At 24.2% G+C, this 19,465-nt stretch overlaps 1 long non-coding RNA gene across 1 annotated transcript; it reads left to right on the forward strand.

The window, feature by feature from the left end:
• The first annotated feature begins 13,029 nt into the window (after positions 1–13,029).
• Positions 13,030–17,952, forward strand: LOC148563017 (uncharacterized). Its single transcript, XR_015885885.1, has 3 exons — positions 13,030–13,095; positions 15,494–15,557; positions 17,897–17,952. It is a non-coding gene; the product is annotated as an uncharacterized LOC148563017 (long non-coding RNA).
• Positions 17,953–19,465: the final 1,513 nt, after the last annotated feature.

Genomic DNA, 19,465 nt, shown 5'->3' on the forward strand with positions numbered 1-19,465 from the left:
TTTTATTTGCAAAATCCTGTAATTATATGCTAAATAGATTTTTTTTTTTTTGTCAATAACCAATAATACTTTTAAAAAAGAGTAAATAATCATTTCTGACCATGAAAGATTTGGACGCTGACAAAACTGACCATGAAAAATTAAAACTAAAGTTATACCCATATAAGATAAGTTTTGTTCAACAAAAATAACCAATTATTAAATTTTTGTTCATAATTCCGTAAATACCCCTAACTTTTTATCTTCTTTTATCTCTACACCCAATCTTTAACCCTAACAATTTAATTCCGCTCTCTTCTCATCTGCCTCTACCCTCCAACCTTCTCTGCCGTCACAATCTCCTTCCACCACCACTATCGCCTCCAGCCCCCTTTCTCTCACCATCTTGTTCTTTCTCTCTCTGTCTCGGACAACACTCTCTCTATCTTGAAGGGGATCAACAACTATAATACAGAAACACAGAATCATCTTCCCTCTCTGTCTCTCCACACAAAAATCTCACATACAAATCACATACATGGTATGCAAAGTCACTTCCTTTTTCTCTTTAGTAATATTCTCTCCAATAAAATATGCCACCTTTTCTTCTTCTTCAGGGTTCTGGGTTGTGGAGCTCTCAAAAATTAATGCTCCACTTCACATACCCTTCTCTTCTCACCATTTTCATATATCTCATAATTCAAACCCCCAATTTATCATTAAAGGATCAATCTTTTCTGTTTTTTAGTATGTTTACTTCCCCCCTTTTTTATACCCATCTGTTATTTGCTTATTCCTCTTTGAATTTTGAGTATATATGTTTTTGCCTCTTTTTAGATTTTTACAAAAAAAGATTTTTTTTTTCAATTTAGCTTGTGCTTGGATTTTGAAACTTTTTCAATTTAGTTTGTGAGGACTGAGGAAGGTCTTCAATAGTGTAGAGGAGGTGGTTGAAGAGGAGGGGTGAGAAAGGAAATGGAGTGGTGGTGGTGTTGGAGTTGATGATGGTTGAAGGAAAAATGAGGTGAGGATGATGGAGGGAATGGTGGTGGTGGAATGGGGTTGTGAGGACGGAGAAAGTTGGAGGGTAGAGGCAGAGGAGGGAGGAGGAGGGAGCTGGATTAAATTGTTAGGGTTAGAGATTGGGTGCAGAGATAAAAGAAGATAAAAAGTTAGGGTATTTATGGAATTATGAACACAAATTTAATAATTGGGTATTTTTGTCGAACAAAACTTATCTTATATGGGTATAACTTTAATTTTAATTTTTTATGGTTAGTTTTGTCAACGTCGAAATCTTTCATGGTCAGAATTGGTTATTTACTCTTTAAAAAATATCTACAAATCAAACTTTTATCCTTCTTTATATATTTTTTAAATTGTGGTCCAAATATTCATAGAAAATTTTGGATCAAATGCTAAAAGTTTGTAAAATATAAAAATCATTTGTCAGTGAGTAATAAATTTTTAATTATTTTTGTTGTATTTTAAAATATTTGTATCGTTAACAGAAGTGATGGATATTTTTATAGGTGCGTCCAAAAATCGGGACAATTTTAATTTTACCCCTAAAAATTTTCTTTTCCGCATCCTCCTCCTCCTCCTCCTCATCATCATCATCATCATCATCATCATCATCATCATCATCATCATCATCATCATCATCTGTCAATATTAATGGTCAAGCACAATTTCGGGAGAGGGCAAGGGCCTTTTGCATTTAATTTGATAAAAGTTATTATATGTTGTCAGGGTTTCGTGTCATAAAGCCTTTGACTTTGAAAGTCCTTTTACAACTATATATTTAACACAAATTTAACACATTAAATCGGACGGTCCGATTTTTTTTGTTCCTAACACATCACAACAACACAAAAATCCTCCTCTCCAATAATGCTACACTACACTACTCTCATCTCCATTTCAAAATTAAAAAGTGGGAGTCGTATCTCTATGAATTAAAAAGGTCGCCAAATTCTATAATTCTTTTATACCGAACTTTAAGTGCTCACGCGCTTATCCAATTTTACGATAACACGCAAAAGACCAAATTAAATTTACTCCTTTTCCTATTATATTAATTATATATATACAAAAAATTAATTATTATTTATATATAAATATATGTATTCTTTAATTTATTATTTTAATATATATATAAAGAGTTGATTTGATAGTTTTTTTATGTACAAATAATATATTTGTATTTTAATATTTTTGTTAGATATAACTATTTATATGATTTTTTTATGAGTTTAAACTTTTGTAGAAAATAATTTTTTAATATAGTATCAGGATTTTTATAATAAAAAAGTCTACAATTTAATTATTGTTGATCCTAAAAGAAAATATTTTAATATAAGACAAATAACAAAAGTGAAATAAAATCCATACAAAAGTCTAAAAAAATCTAATAACAATTCACGCAATCTCAACAAAAAGTTATTACGTGTGAAGGCGTGTTAGATATAAAAACATTCATGTATCTCCTCTTATAAACTTAAACTTTAACTTTTGAAAAAAGTTGTTTCTTATCAATTTTAACAATAAAAGATATAATGTATATACAAATAATCAACTACCAAATTAAATTAATTATATATATTTATTTATAAATATATGTGATATTCAATTCATTTACAATGTAAATTTTATATTCTAATATATATTATTTTATATAAATAAATGATATTTAATATATAAATATCATGATTGTTAACTATATATACCATATATTCTATATGATTTTCTCTCATAAGCTACCAATAATATTTTTTTCTCCTTTTATGTCACCGCAAGTACTATAGCTTATTATCCTATTTGATCTCTGTAATCAACATAGGCAACTCTATCCTTCCTTCTCGTCTTCTGTCTTTCTTTTTCTTCTCTCGTAATGACTAGGAAAAAAATTTTGGATGTTTTCAAGATCGATGTACTATATACGTGTTAACTTTGCTTTTTTCTGTTTCTTTATTTTTGTTTTCAATTTGCAATTTTTAATTGATACAGAATCATGATGACCTTTACTTATTTTTATTTTTTTCAGGATACACTCTTAAATAATACTTGATCTCAGTGACTTATTCTCTTGTTCATTTTCGATCATAAAGGTATAATATAATATAAATGATCTTATTTTTTTTCTTTTCTGTAATTTTTTTCATTATATGTACCATATCAATGATATCATGCATACACATCCTTCTAACATTCCATTTCGGTTCAATTTCATTTTGGATTCGATAAATTGTCATATCAATATTCGTAAAATTATATATCATAAATAATAATTTGAGATTTAATTTGGAATTCGTCACTGTAATATATAATTTTACCAATTTAAATGTTATAGATGGTGAAAAAATCTAACTAACTTTTTACCAAAAACATCATCTTCTATTCTGAGACAATTGGTGTCAGACTTCAAACTCCAAAAACACTATAGTAAATGTAGTTGTTAATGTGTTCTTTGTTTTTGTGTTTTAACTTTTATTATTTTTTCAAGTAAAGTATTAAGATTGTCTTTGATTTCTTATAATTTTGACAAAAATATTATAAAATACAACAACAACAACAAAAATATCCTTCAAATATCATAAAATATGACAAAAATATTCGAAGTTAATTATATATTTTCAAAATGTACTTTAGAATTTGAATTTAATGCGATTTTTTATAAGCATGATAAGAAAAATGAAGTATTTTTATTCGCAAAATCCTGTAATTTTATGCTAAATAGATTTTTTTTGTCAATAACCAATAATACTTTTAAAAAAATAACTACAAATCAAACTTTTATCCTTCTTTATATATTTTTTAAATTGTGGTCCAAATATTCATAGAAAATTTTGGATCAAATGCTAAAAGTTTGTCAAATATAAAAATCATTTGTCAGTGACAAATAAATTTTTAATTATTTTTGTCGTATTTTAAAATATTTGTATCGTTAACGAAAATGATGGATATTTTTATAGGTGCGTCCAAAAATCGGGACGATTTTAATTTTACCCCTAAAAATTTTTCTTTTCCGCATACTCCTCCTCCTCCTCCTCCTCATCATCATCATCATCATCATCATCATCATCATCATCATCATCATCATCATCATCATCATCTGTCGTTATTAATGGTCAAGCACAATTTCGGGAGAGGGCAAGGGCCTTTTGCATTAAATTTGATAAAAGTTATTATATGTTGTCAGGGTTTCGTGTCATAAAGCCTTTGACTTTGAAGGTCCTTTTACAACTATATATTTAACACAAATTTGACACATTAAATCGGACGTCCGATTTGTTTTGTTCCTGACACATCACAACAACACAAAAACTCTCCTCTCCAATAATGCTACACTACACTACTCTCATCCCCATTTCAAAATTAAAAAGTGAGAGTCGTATCTTTATGAATTAAAAAGGTCGCCAAATCCTGTAATTCTTTTATACCGAACTTTAAGTGCTCACGCGCTTATCCAATTTTACGATAACACGCAAAAGACCAAATTAAATTTACTCCTTTTACTATTATATTAATTATATATATACAAAAAATTAATTATTATTTATATATAAATATATGTATTCTTTAATTTATTATTTTAATTTATATATATGTAAAGAGTTGATTTGATAGTTTTTTTATGTACAAATAATATATTTGTATTTTAATATTTTTGTTAGATATAACTATTTATATGATTTTTTTATGAGTTTAAACTCTTGTAGAAAATAATTTTAAAATATAGTATCAGGATTTTTATAATAAAAAAGTCTACAATTTAATTATTGTTGATACTAAAAGAAAATATTTTAATACAAGACAAATAACAAAAGTGAAATAAAATCCATACAAAAGTCCAAAAAAATCTAATAACAATTCACGCAATCTCAACAAAAAGTTATTACGTGTGAAGGCGTGTTAGATATAAAAACATACTTGTATCTCCTCTTATAAACTTAAACTTTAACTTTTGAAAAAAGTTGTTTCTTATCAATTTTAACAATAAAAGATATCATGTATATACAAATAATCAACTACCAAATTAAATTAATTATATATACTTATTTATAAATATATGTGATATTCAATTCATTTACAATGTAAATTTTATATTCTAATATATATTTTTTATATAAATAAATGATATTTAATATATAAATATCATGATTGTTTAACTATATATACCATATATTCTATATGATTTTCTCTCATAAGCTACCAATAATATTTTTTTTCTCCTTTTATGTCACCGCAAGTACTACAGCTTATTATCCTCTTTGATATCTGTAGTCAACATAGGCAACTTTATCATTCCTTCTTGTCTTCTGTTTTCCTTTTTTTCTCTCGTAATGACTAGGAAAAAAATTTGGATGTTTTCAAGATCGATGTTCTATATATGCGTTAACTTTTCTTTTTTTCTGTGTCTTTGTTTTTGTTTTTAATTTGTAATTTTTAATTGATACAGAATCACGATGACCTTTACTTATTTATTATTTTTTTCAGGATACACTCTTAAATAATACTTGATCTCAGTGACTTATTCTCTTGTTCATTTTCGATCATAAAGGTATAATATAATATAAATGATCTGATTTTTTGTCTTTTCTGTAATTTTTTTCATTATGTGTACCATATCAATGATATCATGCATACGCATCCTTCTAACATTCCATTTCAATTCAATTTCATTTTGGATTCGATAAATTATCATATCAATATTCGTAAAATTATATATCATAAATAATAATTTGAGATTTAATTTGGAATTCGTCACTGTAATATATAATTTTAATTCAATTTAAATGTTATAAATGGTGAAAAATCTAACTAACTTTTTACCAAAAACATCATCTTCTATTCTGAGACAATTGGTATCAGACTTCAAACTCCAAAAATACTATAGTAAATGTAGTTGTTAATGTGTTCTTTGTTTTTGTGTTTTAACTTTTATTATTTTTTCAAGTAAAGTATTAAGATTGTCTTTGATTTCTTATAATTTTGACAAAAATATTGTAAAATACAACAAAAACAACAAAAATATCCTTCAAATATCATAAAATATGACAAAAATATTCGAAGTTAATTATATATTTTCAAAATGTACTTTAGAATTTGAATTTGATGCGATTTTTTATAAGCATGATAAGAAAAATGAAGTATTTTTATTCGCAAAATCCTGTAATTTTATGCTAAATAGATTTTTTTTTGTCAATAACCAAGAATACTTTTAAAAAAATATCTACAAATCAAATTTTTATCCTTCTTTATATATTTTTTAAATTGTGGTCCAAATATTCATAGAAAATTTTGGATCAAATGCTAAAAATTTGTCAAATTTAAAAATCATTTGTCGGTGACAAATAAATTTTTAATTATTTTTGTCGTATTTTAAAATATTTGTATCGTTAACGGAAGTGATGGATATTTTTATAGGTGCGTCTAAAAATCGGGACGATTTTAATTTTACCCCTAAAAATTTTTCTTTTCCGCCTCCTCCTCCTCCTACTCTTCCTCCTCCTCCTCCTCCTCCTCCTCATCATCATCATCATCATCATCATCTGTCATTATTAATGGTCAAACACAATTTTGGGAGAGGACAAGGGCCTTTTGCATTTAATTTGATAAAAGTTATTATATGTTGTCAGGGGAGAGGGCAAGGGCCTTTTGCATTTAATTTGATAAAAGTTATTATATGTTGTCATGGTTTCGTGTCATAAAGCCTTTGACTTTGAAGGTCCTTTTACAACTATATATTTAACACAAATTTGACACATTCAATCGGACGTCCGATTTGTTTTGTTCCTGACACATCACAACAACACAAAATCCCTCATCTCCAATAATACTACACTACTCTCATCCCCATTTCAAAATTAAAAAGTGAGAGTCGTATCTCTATGAATTAAAAAGGTCGCCAAATCCTGTAATTCTTTTATACCGAACTTTAAGTGCTCACGCGCTTATCCAATTTTACGATAACACGCAAAAGACCAAATTAAATTTACTCCTTTTACTATTATATTAATTATATATATACACAAAATTAATTATTATTTATATATAAATATATGTATTCTTTAATTTATTATTTTAATTTATATATATATATATGTAAAGAGTTGATTTGATAGTTTTTTTTATGTACAAATAATATATTTGTATTTTAATGTTTTTGTTAGATATAACTACTTATATGATTTTTTTATGAGTTTAAACTTTTGTAGAAAATAATTTTATAATATAGTATCAGGATTTTTATAAAAAAAAAAGTCTACAATTTAATTATTGTTGATCCTAAATGAAAATGTTTTAATATAAGACAAATAACAAAAGTGAAATAAAATCCATACAAAAGTGCAAAAAAATCTAATAACAATTCACGCAATCTCAACAAAAAGTTATTACGTGTGAAGGCGTGTTAGATATAAAATCATTCATGTATCTCCTCTTATAAACTTAAACTTTAACTTTTGAAAAAAGTTGTTTCGTATCAATTTTAACAATAAAAGATATCATGTATATACAAATAATCAACTACCAAATTAAATTAATTATATATATTTATTTATAAATATATGTGATATTCAATTCATTTACAATGTAAATTTTATATTCTAATATATATTATTTTATATAAATAAATGATATTTAATATATAAATATCATGATTGTTTAACTATATATACCATATATTCTATATGATTTTCTCTCATAAGCTACCAATAATATTTTTCTTCTCCTTTTATGTCACCGCAAGTACTACAGCTTATTATCCTCTTTGATCTTTGTAGTCAATATAGGCAACTTTATCATTCCTTCTCGTCTTCTGTCTTTCTTTTTCTTCTCTCATAATGACTAGGAAAAAAATTTTGGATGTTTTCAATATCGACGTACTATATATGCGTTAACTTTGCTTTTGCTGTTTTTTTGTTTTTGTTTTCAATTTGCAATTTTTAATTGATACAGAATCACGATGACCTTTACTTATTTATTATTTTTTTCAGGATACACTCTTAAATAATATTTGATCTCAGTGACTTATTCTCTTGTTCATTTTCGATCATAAAGGTATAATATAATATAAATGATCTGATTTTTTTTTCTGTAATTTTTTTCATTATGTGTACCATATCAATGATATCATGCATACACATCCTTCTAACATTTCATTTCGGTTCATTTTCATTTTGGATTCGATAAATTGTCATATCAATATTCGTAAAATTATATATCATAAATAATAATTTGAGATTTAATTTGGAATTCGTCACTGTAATATATAATTTTAATTCAATTTAAATGTTATAGATGGTGAAAAAATCTAACTAACTTTTTACCAAAAACATCATCTTCTATTCTGACACAATTGGTATCAGACTTCAAACTCCAAAAACACTATAGTAAATGTAGTTGTTAATGTGTTCTTTGTTTTTGTGTTTTAACTTTTATTATTTTTTCAAGTAAAGTATTAAGATTGTCTTTGATTTCTTATAATTTTGACAAAAATATTAGAAAATACAACAACAACAACAACAAAAATATCCTTCAAATATCATAAAATATGACAAAAATATTCGAAGTTAATTATATATTTTCAAAATGTACTTTAGATTTTGAATTTAGTGCGATTTTTTATAAGTATGATAAGAAAAATGAAGTATTTTTATTCGCAAAATCCTGTAATTTTATGCTAAATAGATTTTTTTTGTCAATAACCAATAATACTTTTAAAAAAATATCTACAAATCAAACTTTTATCCTTCTTTATATATTTTTTAAATTGTGGTCCAAATATTCATAGAAAATTTTGGATCAAATGCTAAAAGTTTGTCAAATATAAAAATCATTTGTCAATGACAAATAAATTTTTAATTATTTTTGTTGTATTTTAAAATATTTGTATCGTTAACGAAAGTGACGGATATTTTTATAGGTGCGTCCAAAAATCGGGACGATTTTAATTTTACCCCTAAAAATTTTTCTTTCCGCATACTCTTCCTCCTCCTCCTCCTCCTCCTCCTCCTCCTCCTCCTCATCAACATCATCATCATCATCATCATCATCATCATCTGTCATCATTAATGGTCAAGCACAATTTCGGGAGAGGGCAAGGGCCTTTTGCATTAAATTTGATAAAAGTTATTATATGTTGTCAGGGTTTCGTGTCATAAAGCCTTTGACTTTGAAGGTCCTTTTACAACTATATATTTAACACAAATTTGACACATTAAATTGGACGTCCGATTTGTTTTGTTCCTAACACATCACAACAACACAAAAACCCTCCTCTCCAATAATGCTACACTACACTACTCTCATCCCCATTTCAAAATTAAAAAGTGAGAGTCGTATCTCTATGAATTAAAAAGGTCGCCAAATCCTGTAATTCTTTTATACCGAACTATAAGTGCTCACGCGCTTATCCAATTTTACGATAACACGCAAAAGACCAAATTAAATTTACTCCTTTTACTATTATATTAATTATATATATACAAAAAATTAATTATTATTTATATATAAATATATGTATTCTTTAATTTATTATTTTAATTTATATATATGTACAGAGTTGATTTGATAGTTTTTTTATGTACAAATAATATATTTGTATTTTAATATTTTTGTTAGATATAACTATTTATATGATTTTTTTATGAGTTTAAACTCTTGTAGAAAATAATTTTATAATATAGTATCAGGATTTTTATAATAAAAAAGTCTACAATTTAATTATTGTTGATACTAAAAGAAAATATTTTAATACAAGACAAATAACAAAAGTGAAATAAAATCCATACAAAAGTCCAAAAAAATCTAATAACAATTCACGCAATCTCAACAAAAAGTTATTACGTGTGAAGGCGTGTTAGATATAAAAACATACTTGTATCTCCTCTTATAAACTTAAACTTTAACTTTTGAAAAAAGTTGTTTCTTATCAATTTTAACAATAAAAGATATCATGTATATACAAATAATCAACTACCAAATTAAATTAATTATATATACTTATTTATAAATATATGTGATATTCAATTCATTTAAAATGTAAATTTTATATTCTAATATATATTTTTATATAAATAAATGATATTTAATATATAAATATCATGATTGTTTAACTATATATACCATATATTCTATATGATTTTCTCTCATAAGCTACCAATAATATTTTTTTTCCTTTTATGTCATCGCAAGTACTACAACTTATTATCCTCTTTGATCTCTGTAGTCAACATAGGCAACTTTATCCTTCCTTCTTGTCTTCTATTTTTCTTTTTTTCTCTCGTAATGACTAGGAAAAAAATTTGAATGTTTTCAAGATCGATGTACTATATATGCGTTAACTTTTCTTTTTTCTGTTTCTTTGTTTTTGTTTTCAATTTGCAATTTTTAATTGATACAGAATCACGATGACCTTTACTTATTTATTATTTTTTTCAGGATACACTCTTAAATAATACTTGATCTCAGTGACTTATTCTCTTGTTCATTTTCGATCATAAAGGTATAATATAATATAAATGATCTGATTTTTTTGTTTCTTTTCTGTAATTTTTCATTATATGTACCATATCAATGATATCATGCATACACATCCTTCTAACATTCCATTTCGATTCAATTTCATTTTGGATTCGATAAATTGTCATATCAATATTCGGAAAATTATATATCATAAATAATAATTTGAGATTTAATTTGAAATTCGTCACTATGATATATAATTTTAATTCAATTTAAATGTTATAGATGGTGAAAAAATTTAACTAACTTTTTACCAAAAACATCATCCTCTATTCTGAGACAATTGGTATCAGACTTCAAACTCCAAAAATACTATAGTAAATGTAGTTGTTAATGTGTTCTTTGTTTTTGTGTTTTAAATTTTATTATTTTTTCAAGTAAAGTATTAAGATTGTCTTTGATTTCTTATAATTTTGACAAAAATATTATAACAAACAACAACAACAATAACAAAAATATCCTTCAAATATCATAAAATATGACAAAAATATTCGAAGTTAATTATATATATATTTAAAATGTACTTTAGAATTTGAATTTGATGCGATTTTTTATAAGCATGATAAGAAAAATGAAGTATTTTTATGCACAAAATCCTGTAATTTTATGCTGAATAGATATTTTTTTTTGTCAATAACCAAGAATACTTTTAAAAAATATATACAAATTAAACTTTTATCCTTCTTTATATATTTTTTAAATTGTGGTCCAAATATTCATAGAAAATTTTGGATTAAATGCTAAAAGTTTGTCAAATATAAAAATCATTTGTCAGTGACAAATAAATTTTTAATTATTTTTGTCGTATTTTAAAATATTTGTATCGTTAACGGAAGTGATGGATATTTTTATAGGTGCGTCCAAAAATCGGGACAATTTTAATTTTACCCCTAAAAATTTTTCTTTTCCTCCTCCTCCTCCTCCTCCTCCTCCTCATCATCATCATCATCATCATCATCATCATCATCATCATCTTCTGTCATTATTAATGGTCAAGCACAATTTCGGGAGAGAGCAAGGGCCTTTTGCATTTAATTTGATAAAAGTTATTATATGTTGTTGGGTAATGCTAGGTAGACAAAAAAAACAGCGAGAACTTGCCTTATTTAGCATTAATTAATTGTCGCAATAATTAATGAATGCTAAATAAGGCCATTTATCGCTGTTTTTGGCTGATTTTCTTTGGTTACCAAACATTTTCGATGTTGTCAGGGTTTCGTGTCATAAAGCCTTTGACTTTGAACATCCTTTTGCAAATATATATTTAACACAAATTTGACCCATTAAATCGGACGGTCCGATTAGTTTTGTTCCTGACACATCACAACAACACAAAAACCCTCCTCTCCAATAATGCTACACTACACTACTCTCATCCCCATTTCAAAATTAAAAAGTGGGAGTCGTATCTCTATGAATTAAAAAAGGATGCCAAATCCTGTAATTCTTTTATACCGAACTTTAAGTGCTCACACGCTTATCCAATTTTACGATAACACGCAAAAGACTAAATTAAATTTACTCCTTTTACTATTAAATTAATTATATATATACAAAAAATTAATTATTATTTATATATAAATATATGTATTCTTTAATTTATTATTTTAATATACATATATATATATATGTAAAGAGTTGATTTGATAGTTTTTTTATGTACAAATAATATATTTGTATTTTAATATTTTTGTTAGATATAACTATTTATATGATTTTTTTATGAGTTTAAACTTTTGTAGAAAATAATTTTTTAATATAGTATCAGGATTTTTATAATAAAAAAGTCTACAATTTAATTATTGTTGATCCTAAAAGAAAATATTTTAATATAAGACAACAAAAGTGAAATAAAATCCATACAAAAGTCCAAAAAAAATCTAATAACAATTCACGCAATCTCAACAAAAAGTTATTATGTGTGAAGGCGTGTTAGATATAAAATTATTCATATATCTCCTCTTATAAACTTAAACTTTAACCTTTGAAAAAAGTATTTCGTATCAATTTTAACAATAAAAGATACCATGTATATACAAATAATCAACTACCAAATTAAATTAATTATATATATTTATTTATAAATATATGTGGTATTCAATTCATTTACAATGTAAATTTTATATTCTAATATATATTATTTTATATAAATAAATGATATTTAATATATAAATATCATGATTGTTTAACTATATATACCCTATATTCTATATGATTTTCTCTCATAAGCTACCAATAATATTTTTCTTCTTCTCCTTTTATGTCACCGTAAGTACTACAGCTTATTATCATCTCTGATCTCTATAGTCAACATAGGCAACTTTATCCTTCCTTCTTGTCTTCTGTTTTTCTTTTTCTTCTTTCGTATTGACTAGGAAAAAAAGTTGGATGTTTTCAAGATCGATGTACTATATATGCATTAACTTTGCTTTTTTTTCTGTTTCTTTGTTTTTGTTTTCAATTTGCAATTTTTAATTGATACAAAATTACAGTGACCTTTATTTATTTATTATTTTTTTCAGGGTACACTCTTAAATAATACTTGATCTCAGTGACTTATTCTCTTGTTCATTTTCGATCATAAAGGTATAATATAAATGATCTGATTTTTTTTGTTTCTTTTCTGTAATTTTTTTCACTATGTGTACCATATCAATGATATCATGCATACACATCCTTCTAACATTTCATTTCGGTTCAATTTCATTTTGGATTCGATAAATTGTCATATCAATATTTGTAAAATTATATATCATAAATAATAATTTGAGATTTAATTTGGAATTCGTCACTGTAATATATAATTTTACCAATTTAAATGTTATAGATGGTGAAAAAATCTAACTAACTTTTTACCAAAAACATCATCTTCTATTATGAGACAATTGGTGTCAGACTTCAAACTCCAAAAACACTATAGTAAATGTAGTTGTTAATGTGTTCTTTGTTTTTGTGTTTTAACTTTTATTATTTTTTCAAGTAAAGTATTAAGATTGTCTTTGATTTTTTATAATTTTGACAAAAATATTATAAAATACAACAACAACAACAACAACAACAACAACAACAAAAATATCCTTCAAATATCATAAAATATGACAAAAATATTCGAAGTTAATTATATATTTTCAAAATGTACCTTAGAATTTGAATTTGATGCGATTTTTTATAAGCATGATAAGAAAAATAAAGTATTTTTATTCGCAAAATCCTGTAATTTTATGCTGAATAGATATTTTTTTGGTCAATAACCAAGAATACTTTTAAAAAATATCTACAAATTAAACTTTTATCCTTCTTTATATATTTTTTAAATTGTGGTCCAAATATTCATAGAAAATTTTGGATCAAATGCTAAAAGTTTGTCAAATATAAAAATAATTTGTCTGCGACAAATAAATTTTTAATTATTTTTGTCGTATTTTAAAATATTTGTATCGTTAACGGAAGTGTTGGATATTTTTATAGATGCGTCCAAAAAATTTTTCTTTTCATCATCATCATCATCATCATCATCATCATCATCATCATCATCATCATCTGTCATTATTAATGGTCAAGCAGAATTTTAGGAGAGGGCAAGGGCCTTTTGCATTTAATTTGATAAAAGTTATTATATGTTGTGAGGGTTCATTTCATAAAGCCTTTGACTTTGAATGTCTTTTTGCATCTATATATTTAACACAAATTTGACCCATTAAATTGGAAGGTCCGATTTGTTTTGTTCCTGACACATCACAACAACACAAAAATCCTCCTCTCCAATAATGCTACACTACACTACTCTCATCCCCATTTCAAAATTAAAAAGTGGGAGTCGTATCTCTATGAATTAAAAAGGTCGCCAAATCCTATAATTCTTTTATACCGAACTTTAAGTGCTCACGCGCTTATCCAATTTTACGATAACACGCAAAAGACAAAATTAAATTTACTTCTTTTACTATTATATTAATTATATATATACAAAAAATTAATTATTATTTATATATAAATATATGTATTTTTTAATTTATTATTTTAATTTATATATATATATATATATATATATATATATATATATATATATATATATATATATATATATATGTAAAGAGTTGATTTGATAGTTTTTTTTATGTACAAATAATATATTTGTATTTTAATATTTTTGTTAGATATAACTATTTATATGATTTTTTTATGAGTTTAAACTTTTGTAGAAAATAATTTTATAATATAGTATCAGAATTTTTATAATAAAAAAGTCTACAATTTAATTATTGTTGATCCTAAAAGAAAATATTTTAATATAAGACAAATAACAAAAGTGAAATAAAATCCATACAAAAGTCCAAAAAAATCTAATAACAATTCATGTAATCTCAACAAAAAGTTATTACGTGTGAGGCGTATTAGATATAAAATCATTCATGTATCTCCTCTTATAAACTTAAACTTTAACTTTTGAAAAAAGTTATTTCGTATCAATTTTAACAATAAAAGATATAATGTATATACAAATAATCAATTACCAAATTAAATTAATTATATATATTTATTTATAAATACATGTGATATTCAATTCATTTACAATGTAAATTTTATATTCTCATATATATTATTTTATATAAATAAATGATATTTAATATATAAATATCATGATTGTTTAACTATATATACCATATATTCTATATGATTTTCTCTTATAAGCTACCAATAATATTTTTCTTCTTCTCCTTTTATGTCATCGCAAGTACTACAGCTTATTATCCTCTTTGATCTCTGTAGTCAACATAGGCAACTTTATCCTTCCTTCTCGTCTTCTATCTTTCTTTTTCTTCTCTCATAATGACTAGGAAAAAAAATTTGGATGTTTTCAATATCGATGTACTATATATGCGTTAACTTTGCTTTTTTCTGTTTCTTTGTTTTTATTTTCAATTTGTAATTTTTAATTGATACAGAATCACGATGACCTTTATTTATTTATTATTTTTTTCAGGATACACTCTTAAATAATATTTGATTTGAGTGACTTATTCTCTTGTTCATTTTCGACCATAAAGGTATAATATAATATAAATGATCTAATTTTTTTGTTTCTTTTCTGTAATTTTTTTATTATGTGTACCATATCAATGATATCATGCATACACATTCTTCTAATATTCCATTTCTGTTCAATTTCATTTTAGATTCGATAAATTGTCAGATGAATCTTCGTAAAATTATATATCATAAATAATAATTTGAAACTTAATTTGGAATTTGTCACTGTAATATATAATTTTAATTCAGTTTAAATGTTATAGATGGTGAAAAAATCTAACTAACTTTTTACCAAAAATATCATCTTCTATTATGAGACAATTGGTATCAGACTTCAAACTCCAGAAACACTATAGTAAATGTAGTTGTTAATGTGTTCTTTATTTTTGTGTTTTAATTTTTATTATTTTTCCAAGTAAAGTATTAAGATTGTCTTTGATTTCTTATAATTTCGACAAAAATATTATAAAATACAACAACAACAATAACAACAAAAATATCCTTCAAATATCATAAAATATGACAAAAATATTTGAAGTTAATTATATATTTTCAAAATGTACTTTAGAATTTAAATTTAATGTGATTTTTTATAAGCATGATAAGAAAAATAAAGTATTTTTATTCGCAAAATCCTGTAATTTTATGCTAAATAGATTTTTTTTGTCAATAACCAAGAATACTTTTAAAAAATATCTACAACTCAAACTTTTATCCTTCTTTATATATTTTTTAAATTGTGGTCCAAATATTCATAGAAAATTTTGGATCAAATGCTAAAAGTTTGTCAAATATAAAAATAATTTGTCTGCGACAAATAAATTTTTAATTATTGTTGTCGTATTTTAAAATATTTGTATCGTTAACAGAAGTGATGGATATTTTTATAGGTGCGTCCAAAAATCGAAACAATTTTAATTTTATCCCTAAAATTTTTTCTTTTCCACATCCTCCTCCTCCTTATTATTATTATTATCTGTCATTATTAACGGTCAAACACAATTTCGGTAGAAGACAAGGGCCTTTTGCATTTAATTTGATAAAAGTTATTATATGTTGTCAGGGTTTAGTGTCATTAAGCTTTTGACTTTGAAGGTCTTTTTGCAACTATATATTTAACACAAATCTGACCATTAAATCGGACGATCCGATTTGTTTTGTTCCTGATATCACAACAACACAAAAACCCTCCTCTCCAATAACGCTACACTACACTACTCTCATCCCCATTTCAAAATTAAAAAGTAGGAGTCGTATCTCTATGAATTAAAAAAGTCGTTAAATCCTGTAATTTTTTTATACCGAACTTTAAGTGCTTACACGCTTATCCAATTTTACGATAACACGCAAAAGACCAAATTAAATTTACTCCTTTTACTATTATATTAATTATATATATAAAAAAATTATTTATTATTTATATATAAATATATGTATTCTTTAATTTATTATTTTAATATATATATAGTTGATTTGATAGTTTTTTTTATGTATAAATAATATATTTCTATTTTAATATTTTTGTTAGATATAACTATTTATATGATTTTTTTATGAGTTTAAACTTTTGTAGAAAATAGTTTTATAATATAGTATCAGGATTTTTATAACAAAAAAATCTACAATTTAATTATTGTTAATCCTAAAAGAAAATATTTTAATATAAAACAAATAACAAAAGTGAAATAAAATCTATACAAAAGTCGAAAAAAATCTAATAATAATTCACGCAATCTCAACAAAAAGTTATTGCGTGTGAAGGTGTGTTAGATATAAAATCATTCATGTATTTCCTCTTATTAACTTAAACTTAAACTTTTGAAAAAATTTGTTTCATATCAATTTTAACAATAAAAGATATCATGTATATACAAATAATCAACTACCAAATTAAATTAATTATATATATTTATTTATAAATATATGTGATATTTAATTCATTTGCAATGTACATTTTATATTCTAATATATATTATTTTATATAAATAACTGATATTTAGTATATAAATATCATCGTGATTGTTTAACTATATATACCATATATTTTATATGATTTTCTCTCATAAGCTACCATTATTTTCCTTCTTCTCTTTCTATATCTCCGCAAGTACTACAACTTATTATCCTCTTTAATCTCTATAGTCAACATAGGCAACTTTATACTTCCTTCTTGTTTTCTGTCTTTCTTTTTCTTTTCTTGTGTTGATTGGGAAAAAAAAGTTGGATGTTTTCAAGATTGATGTACTATATATGCATTAACTTTGTTTTTTTCTGTTTCTTTGTTTTTGTTTTCAATCTGCAATTTTTAATTGATATAAAATCATGATGACCTTTATTTATATATTATTTTTTTCAGGATACACTCCTAAATAATACCTGATCTCAGTGACTTATTCTCTAGTTCATTTTCGACCATGAAGGTATAATAGAATATAAATTATCTGATTTTCTTATTTCTTTTTTGTAATTTTTTGTTATGTGTACCATGCATATCAATGATATCATTCATACACATTCTTCTAATATTCCATTTCGGTTCGATTTCATTTTAGATTCAATAAATTGCCATATCAATATTCGTAAAATTATATATCATAAATAATAATTTGAGATTTAATATGAAATTTGTCACTGTAATATATAATTTTAATTCAATTTAAATGTTATAAAAAGTAAAAAAATCTAACTAAATTTTTACCAAAAACATCATCTTTTGTATTGAGACTATTGATATCAGACTTAAAACTCCAAAAACACTATAGTAGATAGTTGTTAATGTGTTATTTGTTTTTGTGTTTTAACTTTTATTATTTTTCAAGTAAAGTATTAAGATCGTCTCTGATTTCTTAAAATATTGATAAAAAATTATAAAATACAATAACAACAAAAATATCCTTGAAATATTATAAAATATGGCAAAACTATTTAAAGTTAAATATATATTCTTAAAATGCTCTTTAAAAATTGAATTTGATGCGATTTTTTATAAGCATGATAAGAAAAAATAAAATATTTTTATTCTCAAAATCTTATGAGTTTACGCTAAATAGAATTTTTTTTTGTCAATAACTAAGAATACTTTTAAAAAATATTTACAGATAAAATTTTTATTCTTCTTTATATACTTTTTAAATTGTGGTCCAAATTTTCATACAAAATTTTGGATCAAATACTAAAGATTTGTCAAATATAAAAATTGTTTGTAAATGACAAAAATTTTTTTATTGTTTTTATTGTCGTATTTTAAAATATTTTTATCGTTAACGGAAGTGATGGATATTTTTATAGGTGCGTCTAAAAATTCGGACGATTTTAATTATACCCCTAAAATTTTTTTTTCACATCCTCCTTATCAATAATTTATTCTTTTTATCTATTATTATCTGCCATTATTGACGGTCAAGCACAATTTCGACCGAAGACAAGGGTCTTTTGCATTTAATTTGATGAAAATTATTATATGTTATCATGGTTTCATGTCATAAGCTTTTGATTTTAAAGGTCTCTTTTCAACTATATATTTAATTATTGAAACAACAAAATCAACTAATATAAATTTTTTATTGGCAATAATTTTTAGATTTTGGATGTAGAAGCTTTTTAATTAGGTATATCCTAGTTTTACCAAATATTTCAGTAAAATCTTTATATTCTAACCGTTCATAATTAGATCATCATTATATTAAATAAAAAAATTTAATTAAGCCTCTATTAACACTTGATGTTTAAAAAAAGAATATTCTTAAAATAATCCATCCTAATAAAATTCTATTTTTATTGTTAATACGACTTAATTAATTTTTGATCCAGTATAAATGTTTAATTAAAAATTTTTATACTATAAAAATTTTAACTAAAAATTTGATAAAATTATAAAAATTTATGATACATTTGGTTGTTGTTCATGTTCAGGGATACAGTAGCA

Source organism: Arachis ipaensis, chromosome B6, assembly GCF_059453495.1.
Source record: "Arachis ipaensis isolate K30076 ecotype BB chromosome B6, ASM5945349v1, whole genome shotgun sequence".
Lineage (NCBI taxonomy): Eukaryota > Viridiplantae > Streptophyta > Magnoliopsida > Fabales > Fabaceae > Arachis > Arachis ipaensis.